This window comes from Phycodurus eques, chromosome 12 (genome assembly GCF_024500275.1).
Source record: "Phycodurus eques isolate BA_2022a chromosome 12, UOR_Pequ_1.1, whole genome shotgun sequence".
NCBI lineage: Eukaryota > Metazoa > Chordata > Actinopteri > Syngnathiformes > Syngnathidae > Phycodurus > Phycodurus eques.
This window is the reverse complement of record NC_084536.1, coordinates 12,920,776-12,933,997: the sequence shown is the minus strand read 5'-3', so window position 1 is coordinate 12,933,997 and position 13,222 is coordinate 12,920,776. Positions and strand designations below refer to the sequence as shown.

Sequence of the window (13,222 nt, the reverse complement as noted above, 5' to 3'; positions counted from 1 at the left end):
CTTATTTTCATAAAATGTGTTGCTACTTCTCTGCTTTTCTCCGCTTTGTGAAGTAACATCAGAGGAGAAACAAACTGATGTTAGCCATGCCAGTTAGCTCGTGATCAGCCTTGGTAGAGAGTCTATCATTTATTTTATTTTTTAAGATATTATATTGGAAGTATTGCCTACTATAGCAGCCACTCAAACACATTTTGCATATCCTTCCTCGAGCCAGATTAAAAAAAAAAAAACAGTATCTGAGTATTTAAGTACCTGAAGAAAAAAAATCCCAAAAGAGGGGGATAGGGGTTTTGTCAATTTGTTTGCGCTGACGACTTAAAAAATGAATAAAAAAATTGCTCATACAACTGATAGAAAGAGTTTGCAGTTTCAAAACCGTGACTTTTTAAAGCTGGTATACCATGAAAACGGTAACCGGCCCTTAATTATAAGGCAGCATGCTTTTGTTCAGATCACAGATATCGGATAAGCGCACAGTTGCCATCAACCAGCAAACAACATCAACAGTTTATCCTGACTATTGTCTCTTTAAAGACTTCTTCCTCCCAATACAAGCTTGTGCAATAGTAGTAAAGCAATAGTAAAATAAATGTATGTGAATACTGCAAATTGTTTTCATTCTCTGAGTTGTCCAAGTTATAAGAGTCAATGCATAAAGTTGTTTCCTGAGCAGTGACTTTGTTCCCATTTGAAACTGCATGAAGGAAATTGAAGTGGAACTACCTACCTCTGATGGCCGTTGAATGAGTGGCGTGAAATTACATGCGATGGCACTCTGACCGAAGGTTTGGCTTTAAGTGCGGTGAGAAAACTACTTCATGGCTGTCGACAGTGTTTATAAACACGAGACGGCGGTGACCTATGAACCTCACTACTGATAGGGTAGGGTAAAACAGAGTCCTATTTTAAGATCACGCCCTCTAACTAGTCACAGAGCCCTACTGTGTTTTCTTGATTATAGCTATGTCTTGCTTCACAACTTGGAAGAGGGAACAAAAAAAAAAGTCTTGAAGTCACAATTTGATTTATATCATGGCTAAAAAAAGTTAAGAAAAAAGTGCCACCCCAACAGAAAAAGCTTTATAATGGCTTATATTCATAGTTTAAACTGTAACTGACCCACTAACTGTAATTCCAAAACACTTTAATATCATTACGAACTCACCTTACAACATTAAGTTTAAAAATAAAGTTGGGAAAAAACATGCACCGGAAGAGTACTCCTTCGCAACTTCCGCTAACAACACAGGCTAAACTTAGCTCCTCCCCGACCTACAAAGATCTTCGAACAGTTGAGATGTATCACTTCAACATACACTATATTGTTAAGAGTATTCACGTAATTAAGAGTGCAGACTGAGAACCAGGACTTCTAATCCAACATCACTGTGTGACCTCACAAATGCACTTCTGGAAAAATGGTTTTAAAAAAAAAAAAAAAAAAAAAATAAATTACCTACACACTCCTGAACCTTGTGGAAAGCCTTTTCAAAAGAGTTAAAGCTGTTCTAGCTGCAAAAGGTGGACTGATGTCATATTAAACCCTATCGATTAAGGAGATGTAAATTCAGCTCAGGGGCCTCATGTACAAAAGGTGCGTACGCACAAAAACGTGGCGTACGCTCTTTTTCACGGCAAAGTCCAGATGTAGCAAGAGTCAAATGACCGTGGAAATGTGCGGTGCCTCACGCCAAATTCATGGCTGGCGTATGCAGGTTTCTACAGCGGTTGGTCCTTTGGAGACACTTAAAGGTGATTCTGGGAAACTGTTATAAGAAATCAGTCTGCACATCAGAGACATATGAACAATTAGCACTGATTAATAATTCATGCCTGACAACATTTGATTTCTACAATGTAAAAGAAGCAAGGACACGGAATTAACTTGTTGACCAGTGTATTGAATGAATCACTGATATTTGTGAAGAGGCCTATAAATTGATTAAGGCGATCATTTATGCCACCGATAGCCCTCACAATCTCTTCTTCTTGTGACACCAACACACCACGGATGAGGACACAGCCAGTCGGGCAGGCAACAGCAGCCGATTGTTGGAGCATAACTGCGTCGGAGACGTTGGGGATGGCGGAGGAGATGCCAGGAACAGTGGACGAATCCTCCGCGTCTGTGACACCAGAGACACCAGGGACAGTGGAGGAATCCCCCGAACATGTAGCACTTGGCTGCGACTGCGTGTCCTCTCCTGTGCATTAAAATAATAAATTGAGTAATCAAACATGAGTAAAAGTTTTTGATATCTTCTTTGATATGCTGACATGCTTTTATTTGAATTCAAAAGATTTATTACAAACTAAATACGATACATACAATATTTACGAATGTACCTTTATCTCATAGGGCTGAGTGTAGGTTACTGTATGAACACATTTGTTTTGAGTTATGAAAATCCATGGTATTTTACCTTGGGGGTAATCAGAGTCACCCACGTGTGCTCCCACCACCACTGAGAGAGCAATGTCACCCATGATTGCAGCGACTCTCTCCTCAAACGGAGTGAGGCCCTCCGTGCCGGTTCCTCCGCCTGTTTTGGCCACACTTTGATGGTGGGCAGCTCTCCTCCGCTTCACATCCACCTTTATGGCTGACCACTTCTTTTTGAGTTGAGCGTGGGTGCGCTGTTCTGACCCCACCGCATTGACAGCCGCACACACGCTGTCCCATTTACTCCTCTTTCGCTTGTTGTTAACACCAGAGGAAGGTGTGCCACAGAGGATTTTCTTGAGCGCCTCCACTTCATCGAGCGGCGTCTCAACTTCACATTCAAAAAAATTATTTTTCTTCACTGCCTTGCTCATTTTCTTTTTTTCTGATCGTGCAGAGATTGGGATCTCATGTTCAGGGCTAATTAAATATGATTTGCATATTTATGTGAGACGTGGACAGGGAGGGTTTAGCTACTCCAACATGTGTGCTCAATTCCATGTTGATTGGGATGTACTGTACAAAGGAAATGTGCTTGGATTCATGTGTATGTACAGATTCATACATCTGGATGTTTTGGTGCTTATGAAGTTTTCTAGGTTTAAGCGTACGCCATGTTACAGTAGGGAATCCACGCAAGTCTTTGTACATGAGGCCCCAGTTGTGAGTCAAGGCAGGTGAGCGAATACTTTTGGCAATGTAGTAGGGCTACACAATTAATCAAATTTTAATCGTGATTGCGATTTTGGTTGCCATGATTAGATGAGCCTGATGGTCGCCGATTTTTTACATTTAAAATGCAGACACTGCTGCATATGAAAACTGCTTAATTTGCAGCAATGCCAGCAACCTAGTCAGCCAGCCACCAGGGAGCAAACGCATGGTTAAGGCTTCACTGCCCTGCGCACCGGTGCCAACTTCAAAACAGTGACGACGGGGATTTTTAAATGAAAACCCGAAGCTTGAAAGCCTATTATTATTGTGTTTTATGCACTAACTGTATTTGCTTCCAATAAGTTACAATCCGTGATTGCACTTTGTAATAGCACATATATTCAGTTAGTCCTTGCTAAAGTATAATTTTTTGGGTACTTTTTAAAAAATGATTATCTATCATTTATTCTTATTTAAAGATTCATTTTGAACTGTTACCTATTGTTTGTTATAAAGTAGTGCAATAAAAATAATTTTTTTTCCTAAAGAAGAATAATCATGATTAATAATCGTGATTCCAATATTGATTAAAATAATCATAATTATTATTTTGGCCATAATCATGCAGCCCTACAATATAGTTTACTTCTTTGACACCAATTCCTACTTTGCCATTAGCAGGGCCTTGGAGCCCTCTTGTGGCAACTTATGTAGAGTGAGAAAGAGCAAAAAAACTGCAAATGGGTGACAGAAAAAAATGAAAAAAATTTAACCTCTGTACAGTTGCACCTTGACTTACAAATTTAATTTGTTACATGATCAAGCTCATAACTCAATTTACTCATGAATTCAATCGATTGTCCCCATTGAAATTATTATCCTTAGCTTTGGTAGCATTTTGCAGCTTTACAAAAAGAGCACCAAAAATAACTGAGGATACATTTCACACACAGAAAAAAATACAAAATAAATAAAAAATAAAATTAAAAGAATTAAAATATTTTTTAAAAATATGTATTTATTTTTTTAAATCGCAAATACTGGAGAATTCATGAAGCTCAATCCATGAATATGTGGCAGTTCACTAAACTCAATTTAAAGACAATTTTCATTTTACAGGATATGTCTATCCTAGGTAAACAATGATGTCGCTGTGAAAACAATCCTTTGGTAACTCACTTGAATATGCTTTCTCTTGCTTGGGGCCCCCAATTCTGATGCTGCAATTTAAGGGACTTTTCCAATTCTTCTGAAAACCGCACTCTGCAAAGAAAAAAATAAGTGCTGTTATGTTTATTATACATTAATTATCCAGTTTAGTCATTGTTTTTGATAGATTACCTTATACAGAAAAGTCTAAGCAAATTCAGCAATATCCATAAAAGGGTGTCCCGAACCAATCTTTGAGATCGAAAAATCGGTCCGATCTCACCAAAAAAAAACTAGTATCGGATCTGCTCGGACTGGATCTAAAATCTCCGATTTTACAACTCTTACACAAGCAGTCCATTCCATGCTGCGCTCCTGCACTTCTATCTAGCAGCGCCCAAACTCAGGCAGAGCCCACGTGATCACAACAACAGCTTGCTAAGGTACTAACATAGTAGCAAGGAATAAGAGTGAATGCTACTGGCTTAAAGTCGTTTATTGACAAACCAGTTGAAGTTTACTGTAAAACTAACCCCACATGACAAATGTGGCAAATTGAATGTTCAAATACACTACAGACTTGGTTTCTTTCTTTTGGTTCATAAAAATCACTAGCTCAAAGTTAACAGACAATGAATGAAAAACACCATTGACGAGCTAACGAAAATTAGCATTGAACTTGGGCACTTATACCTCTCAAAATGTATAACCTACAACATAAAGACGGGCAATAAAACAATACTCTCTGGCATATATTCTTCAAACTCTGTGAAAAAAACAAATTTGAATAATATTCGATCGTGACTTCTACTTTCTTTGTTACTGCAAGTGTCTATCTCATTGCATGTATCACACTGCCCCTCAGAGGCCATGATGTGCACAGCAGGAACAGCGATTGTCATAAAAGTAAACCCCAATCGCATCAAGGAGTTCAAACATGTATTGACGCACACGTGGAGAAAGAAAATGATGTTGATTCTAGGAGCTAAGTTGTCTGGAGCTTCACACCTCTGCTAGGGTCACCCATGGCAAACAGGTCCAAGGTGAGGGACCAGACAAAGCACGGCTAAAAGACCCCTATGATTAAAAATACATATGTATTTAGATTTCCCTTGCCTGGACGCGGGTCACCGGGGCCCCCCTCTGGAGCCTGGGCTGGAGGTGGGGCTCAAAGGCGAGCGCCTGGTGGCCAGGCCTGCACCCATGAGGCCCGGCAGGGCACAGCCCAAAAGGGAAATGTGGGTGCCCTTTCCCACGGGCTCACCACCTGTGGGAGGGGCCTTAGGGGTCGGGTGCAGTGTGAGCTGGGCGGTGGCTGAAGGCAGGGACATTGCCGATCCTGTCCCCGGCGACAGAAGCTGGCTATAGGGACGTGGAATATCACCTCTGTCAGGGAAGGAGCCCGAGCTTGTGTGTGAGGTCGAGAAGTTCTGACTAGATATAGTCGACTCTCTTCCACTCTGGAGTTGCCCACGGTGAGAGGCGCCGAGGAGGTGTGGGTATACTTATTGCCCCCCCCGGCTCGGTGCCGTTACATTGGGGTTCACCCCGGTGGACGGGAGGGTAGTCTCCCTCTGCCTTCGGGTGGGTGGACTGGTCCTGACTGTCATTTGTGCCTATGCACCAAACAGCAGTTCAGAGTACCCACCCTTTCTGGAGTCCTTGGAGGGGGTGCTGCAGAGCGCTCCCGCTGGGGACCCCATCGTTCTGCTGGGGGACATCAATGCTCACGTGGGCAATGACAGTGAGACCTGGAAGGGCGTGATTGGGAGGAACGGCCCCCCCGATCAGAACCCAAGCGGTGTTCTGTTATTGGACTTTTGTGCTCATCACAGATTGTCAATAACGAACACCATGTTCAAGCATAAGGGTGTCCACACGTGCACTTGGCACCCGGACACCCTAGGTTACAGTTCGATGATCGACTTTGTGGTCGTGTCATCGGACTTGCGGCCGCATGTCTTGGACACTCGGGCGAAGAGAGGGACGTAGCTGTCAACTGATCACCACGTGGTGGTGAGTTGGCGCCGATGGTGGGGGGCGATGCCTGTCCGACGTGGCATCCCCAAACGTATTGTGAGGGTCTGCTAGGAACGTCTGGTAGAATCCCCTGTCCCCTTTCAACTCCCACCTCTGACAGAACTTTGCTCATGTTCCGGGGGAGGCGGAGGACATTGAGTGCGAGTGGACCATGCTTTGCGCCTCCATTGCTGAGGCGGCCGACCGGAGCTGTGGCAGTAAGGTGGTCGGTGCCTGTCGTGGCGGAAATCTCTGAACCTCTTGATGGACACACTGAAGAAGGAGTCCTATCAGGCCTTTTTGGCCTGTGGGACTCCTGAGGCAGCTGATGGGTAACGGCTGGCCAAGCGGAATGCAGCTTTGGTGGTCGCTGAAGCAAAAACTCGGGCATGGGAGGAGTTCGGTGAGGCCATGGAGAAAGACTTCCGGACGGCTTCAAGGAAATTCTGGTCCACCGTCCGGCGTCTCAGGATGGGGAAGTAGTACACAATCAACACTGTGTATAGTGGGGATGGGGTGCTGCTGACCTCGACTCGGGACATTGTGAGTCAGTGGGGAGAATACTTCGAAGAACTCCTCAAGTCCACCGACACACCTTCCCATGAGGAAGCAGAGTCTGCGGTCTCTGAGGCGTGCTCTCCTATCTCTGTGGTTGAGGTCACTGAGGTGGTTAAAAAGCTCCTTGGTGGCAAGGCCACAGTGGTGGATGAAATTCACCCGGAGTTCCTATAGGCTCTGGATGTTGTGGGCCGTCCTGGTTGACACGCCTCTGCAATATCGTGTGGACATCGGGGACAGTACCTCTGGATTGGCAAACTGGGGTGGTGGTCCCCCTTTTTAAGAAGGGGGACCGGAGGGTGTGTTTCAACTACAGGGGGATCACACTCCTCAGCCTCCCTGGTAAGGTTTATTCAGGGGTGCTGGAGAGGAGGCTCCGTCGGGAAGTTGAATCTGAGATTCAGGAGGAGCAGTGTGGTTTTCGTCCTGGCCGTGGACCACTGGACCAGCTCTACACCCTCGGCAGGGTCCTCGAGGGTGCATGGCAGTTCACCCAACCAGTCGACATGTGTTTTGTGGACTTGGAGAAGGTGTTCGACCGTGTCCCTCGAGGAGTCCTGTGGGGGGTGCTTCAGGAGTATGGGGTACTGAACCTCATGATACGGGCTGTTCAGTCCTTGTACGACCAGTGTCAGAGTTTGGTCCGCAGTAAGTCGGACTCGTTTCCGGTGAGGGTTTGACTGCGCCAAGGCTGCCCTTTGTCACAGATTCTGTTCGTAACTTTTATGGACAAAATTTCCAGGCGCTGCCGAGGCGTAGAGGTGGTCTGGTTTGGTGGCCTCAGTATTGCATTTCTACTTTTTGCAGATGATGTGGTTCTGTTTGCTTCATCAAGCCATGATCTCCGACTCTCACTGGGGCAGTTCGCAGCAGTGTGTGAAGCAGCTGGGATGAAAAACAGCACCTCCAAATCTGAGACCATGGTCTTCAGTCGGAAAAGCGTAGCGTGCCCTCTCCAGGTCGGGGATGAGATCCTGCCCCAAGTGGAGGAGTTCAAGTATCTTGGAGTCTTGTTCACAAGTGAGGGAAGAATGGATCGGGAGATCGACAGGGGGATCGGTGCAGCATCTGCAGTGATGCGGACTTTGTATCAGTCCGTTGTGGTGAAGAAGGAGCTAAGCCAAAAGGCGAAGCTCTCAAATTATCGGTCGATCTACGTTCCTACCATCACATATGGTCACGAGCGGTGGGTCGTGACTGAAAGAAAAACATCCCGGATACAAACGGCCGAAATTAGTTTCCTCCGCAGGGTGTCCAGGCTCTCCCTTAGCGATAGGGTGAGAAGCTCGGTCATCCGGGAGGAGCTCAAGAGTTGAGCCGCTGCTCCTCCACATTGAGAGGAGCCAGATGAGGTGGCTGGGGCATCTGATTTGGATGACTCACGGACGCCTCCCTGGTGAGCTGTTCCAGGCACGTCCCACCGGGAGGAGACCCTGGGGACGACCCAGGACACGCTGGAGAGACTATGTCTCCCCAGCTGGCCTCGGAACCCCTCGGGATCCTCCCGGAAGAGCTGGATGAAGTGGCTGGGGAGAGTGAAGTCTGGGCATCCCTGCTAAAGCTACTTCCCCCGTGACCCGACCTCAGATAAGCGGAAGAAAATGGATGGATGGACTGTTTACCTTTTAATTCAATGCATTTTCAGGTGGTCCATTTATAGCAGTAAAAGTAAGTTTGTAATGCTATTCAACAGTCGCAGTGCTCATGCCCAGGGTGTCAATTCCAGGTCAATGATGACAGCAGGAAACCAGTTATTTCCCACAAAAGGAAAGCGCTGATTTTTAAACCCTAAGCTGGTTCATATGATTCTCACATGACCAATTCATTTGTTTTTCATGTAACTTTCAAGCATGGGACTGCAGGAAAATGGGAGAGGAGACAAAGTATAAGAATGTCATGTTATATGGCTTCACATTTCTTATAAGAAAATCCAATACTCGTTTTGAGCCCCATATGAAGAGTTTACATACTACGGACCCCAATAATTACACACCAGTATCCAATCTGCCATTTTTAAGTAAGATTTTAGAAAAGCTTGTTTTTAAACAACTGAATGATTTTTACCATTTCCAAAAATATCCATGAGAAATTACAGTCTGGTTTTAGAGCGAAGTACAGTACTCAGATTGCACATGTTACGGTTGTAAATACAATTAAATGTCACACTTGACATGAGAAAACTTGCAGTGCTAGTCCAAGACTAAGTTGAACGTATGGTACTGTTGTTCGTGGAATACTTTTAAAACAGACTTTACAAATTGACTGGGTTATCGGGTACTGTTTTTAACAAGAATTCCTGGTTATCTGTCCTGAAGCACTGAGAGAAAATTGTAATTTTAAACTAGAACACTAAAATGTAAAACATCTCATGAAGTCAAGAATCTGGGTGTGGTCTTTGATTAAAATTTAACCTTTGAACACCATAGACGTATAACAAAGAACGTTTTTTACCATCTTCAAAACCAAAGTGTGTCCATTTCACTCTGAAGCCAACACAGTGACACTAATTCAGGCTTTTATTACTTGTAGAGTTGATTATAGCAATGTTTTTCTTTCCGGTCTTCCTAAAAAGAATATTGTACCACTAAAGCTACTCCAAAACTCAGCTGTATGAGTGCTGACAAAGACCAGAAAGAGAGCTCACATCACACCGATTTGAAAGTATCTGCACTGGTTACCTGTGAGCTTCAGGATTGATTTTTAAATTATTTTACTGTTTTTTTTAAGACCTTAATGGTCTTATTCATCAGATATGCTTTTAACTTAGGAGGCATCCAAACTCTCAGATCTTTGGATAGAGGTCTTTTACCAGTCCCAAAAGTCAGAACAAAAACTCACAGTGAAGCATCCTTTTATTATTGTGCCCCAAACCTGTGGAACACTCTTCCTGAGATCTGAGAGCAGCTGCTTGTGGAGACATTTTTATAGGCAAACCTAACACTTATTTTTTTTTAGCCTGGCTTTTGATCAATCTTATTCATTTTTTATTATACCATTTCCTCTAAGTTATATATTTTTCTTTTCGGTCTTCTAGTTTACTTATACTTTTTAGTGTATAGTTTTAGTTATTACTAACTTTGTAACTTTGCTTTGAACTATTTTACTGTCATATCATCTTTTGATTACTATTATTAGTGTTATTAATTTTGATGATTACTATTATTATTATTTTTAGCAGATTTATTTTTTCTAGCCTCTAGTGTTTCCTAACAGCATATTGCTGAAAGTAAGATTGTGTTTCAGTTGCCTTCCTTTCAGTGCTGTATTCCTTTCAGTGCTGTATGTTATGTGTGTGAGAGGTGTGGGGGGATTCCTGTGTGTGTGTCGTTGGCATTGGGTTTGTTTGCTTAGCTTGTTGTTTATGGTGTAAAGCACTTTGTGCAACAATTAGTTTGAAAATTTCGATATAAATAGTCTGATTGATTGATTGATTGATTAACAGGCATAAATGTCTACAGATGGTTAGAATTGCTTTGTATTTTAGTTGTAGCTACATTTAGCAGGTGCCTCTCAATAAATTTCAACATTGTTACCGTCACTGAAAATGTATTTCAGCAGTTCAATTCAAAAAGTGAAACTCATAAGTACACTGACTAGAGTGATATAATTGATTTACATTTTTATCATGGGATGATTATACCGCTAACTAAATCCTCAAGAAATTAGATTACATAAGAAACAATCAGTTACTTTTAATGCACAATATGTGTTCCACCTTTTCATTAACTTGAAACGCTGAAATGAACTTCTCCACATTATAATTTACTGAAATGCACCCATACTACCAAGTTGTGTTCACAGTACTCAAACACGATTAGCTCAACGAGCTTAACATTTGCAAACTATACAAAATAAACAAGGTAAAGACATAAAACAACTGAAAATATTAGTATTTTTGTTTTTCATAGCTCAGCAGTTCATAGTGTATATGAGAGAAAAACAGAACCAATAAGCCGTAAACGCTGTCGGAAAATTTCCAAGGTTGTGGTTGGTCCTGCGTTGTTTTGAAAGTTTGTTACATTGATCAAAAACGAAGATCAGGCAATCAGGTCATAAAACAAAAACAAACAAAAACATTTCCCTCCTTACCCCCTTTATCCTTTCTACAGCGACAAACTATCAACAGAATTGTCTTGCCCTTTAGCATTGCCTAGCTATCTCGTATGTTTTATTGGAAATGTTTTGTACATGCTACTACATGCTGCCTTATTTACCTATGAGGATAAACAAAGAATAAAAATAAGCAAATAGAATAATCAGTTCAATGTCCATTGAACAACACAAACTAAAAACTGTGGGAAGTGGCCCTTACCTCTTGTCAAAACACTCCAACAAATGTACACCCTTGAGCCAAAGTAAGACCACAAAATGCTTTGAGGTCCAGGAGCTCAGCTTATTTGTAGAGGATCTCGGGAGGCACCGTGTGTGTGCGTGTGTGTGTGTGTGTGTGTGTGTGTGTGCGCGGGTGCATTTGTGTGTCAGGTAGCCACGTATGGAATGAAATGCATTACCAGCTACATGTAGAACTACTAGCAGATACAATAGTTACACGAGAATAATCCAGTCAGGGCTCTACACCACAGGTGCCAAACTCATAGCTCGGTGGGAAGATCCGGCCCGCTACATCATGTTTTGGCCCGCAAAAGCAAATACAGTGGAACCACGACAAAACAAAGCCCGATATAATGACTATCGGATACTTAACATCGGTACTTAACAATGTGTCCAAAAATAGTTTCCATTTGTCAATTAAATTGACGTTGACAAAGTCTGTCAGTTCCAGAATGCGCCTCTGTTGATGACTGGCGCTGTGGCGCAATGCAGGCAGAGAAAGGGACTGGTGTATTTCCAGGTCACAGATATACAATATGAAAAGACATGCCTCCTGTGCCTGCGTGGCGGCCGTGTTGAATTTGGGGCATTGACGCTGCGGCCATGTCATGACGGTTATAGCCATTGTCTGTTGTGCCGTAGAGGTAAAGAGAGAGAGACACGTTAACTGAGGAATAGAAAATAAAAGTCTATGGAGTCTGGAACATGCTTTTTTGGTACAGTAAAATTGGAAATAGATTTTGAACTAGGAAGCACACTAATTCCTTACGGCTCATGAGTAATATGGGTGCATATGGCCTCCAAAAAAAGCGCTTCAATGTAACGGACAATCGGCTATATCAGACGACCCCTCGCCCCTATTAGGCCGTTTTATCGAGGTTACACGGTATCCGTGTTGACTCCATGTCTCCTGCTAAAATACCAAAATTACAGATAGTCACCCCTACTCTACACTGGCGCTGGTAGCACTGGCAACCTACTTTTTCAGTGGGGCGCATCAGCACATGATTTGGTCGCACCCTTTTTTGGGGAGGAGGTACAGCATGACCATGCATGCTGATGAATAGTTGTCTTAATTGACATACCGTAGTTTTATGAAGATTGACAGTGACTTGAGATATGACACTGTGGGTAAGGAATGTATTCAGACCCCCTCATATTTTTTACTCTTTGTTATATTGCACCCATTTGCTAAAATCATTTAAGTTATTTTTTTCCTCATTAATGTGCACACAGTACCCCATATTTACAGGAAAAAAACTTAATTGTTGAATTTTTTGCAGATTTATTAAAAAATTAAAACTGAAATATCACACAGCCATAAGTATTCAGACCATTTTCTCAGTATTTAGGAGAAGCACCCTTTTGAGCTAATACAGCCACGAGTCTTTTTGGGAATGATGCAACAAGTTTTTCACACCTAAATTTGGGGATCATCTGCCATTCATCCTTGCAGATCCTCTCCAATTCTGTCAGGTTGGATGGTGAACGTTGGTGTGCAGCCATTTTCAGGTCTTTCCAGAGATGCTCAATTGGGTTTAAATCAGAGCTCTGGCTAGGCCATTCATGAACAGTCACGGAGTTGTTCTGAAGCCACTCTTTTTTTATTTTAGCTGTGCGCTTAGGATCATTGTCTTGTTGGAAGGTGAACCTTTGGGCCAGTCTGAGGTCCTGAGCACTCTGGAGAAGGTTTTCGGCCAGGATATCCCTGTACTTGGCTGCATTAATCTTTCCTTCAATTGCAACCAGTCGCCCTGTCCCTGCAGCTGAAAAAAAAAACCACAGCATGATGCTGCCACCACCATGCTTTACTGTTGGGACTGTATTGGACAGGTGATGAGCAGTGCATGGTTTTCTTCACACATAGCACTTAGCATTAAGGCCAAAAAGTTCTATCTTGGTCTCATCACACCAGAGAATCTTATTTCTCAGCATCTTGGAGTCCTTCAGGTGTTTTTTAGCAAACTCCATGCGGGCTTTCATGGTTCTTGCACTGAGGAGAGGCTTCCGTCGGCCCACTCTGCCATAAAGTCCCAACTGGTGGAGGGCTGCATTGATGGTTGA

At 43.0% G+C, this 13,222-nt stretch overlaps 1 protein-coding gene across 6 annotated transcripts in view; it reads right to left on the bottom strand.

Annotated features, from left to right (window-relative positions):
• The window catches only part of slc39a10 (solute carrier family 39 member 10), a 107,249-nt gene that overhangs the window by 29,643 nt on the left and 64,384 nt on the right, over nt 1-13,222 (bottom strand). For 5 of the 6 annotated variants that reach the window (XM_061691656.1, XM_061691654.1, XM_061691657.1 and 2 more), the window contains exon 2: nt 4,280-4,363. The gene's annotated coding sequence lies outside the window, so the exon portion shown is untranslated. Of the gene's footprint in view, nt 1-4,279; nt 4,364-11,138; nt 11,171-13,222 lie in introns of those variants that run through there. The other variant, XM_061691655.1, reaches the window with a different exon arrangement.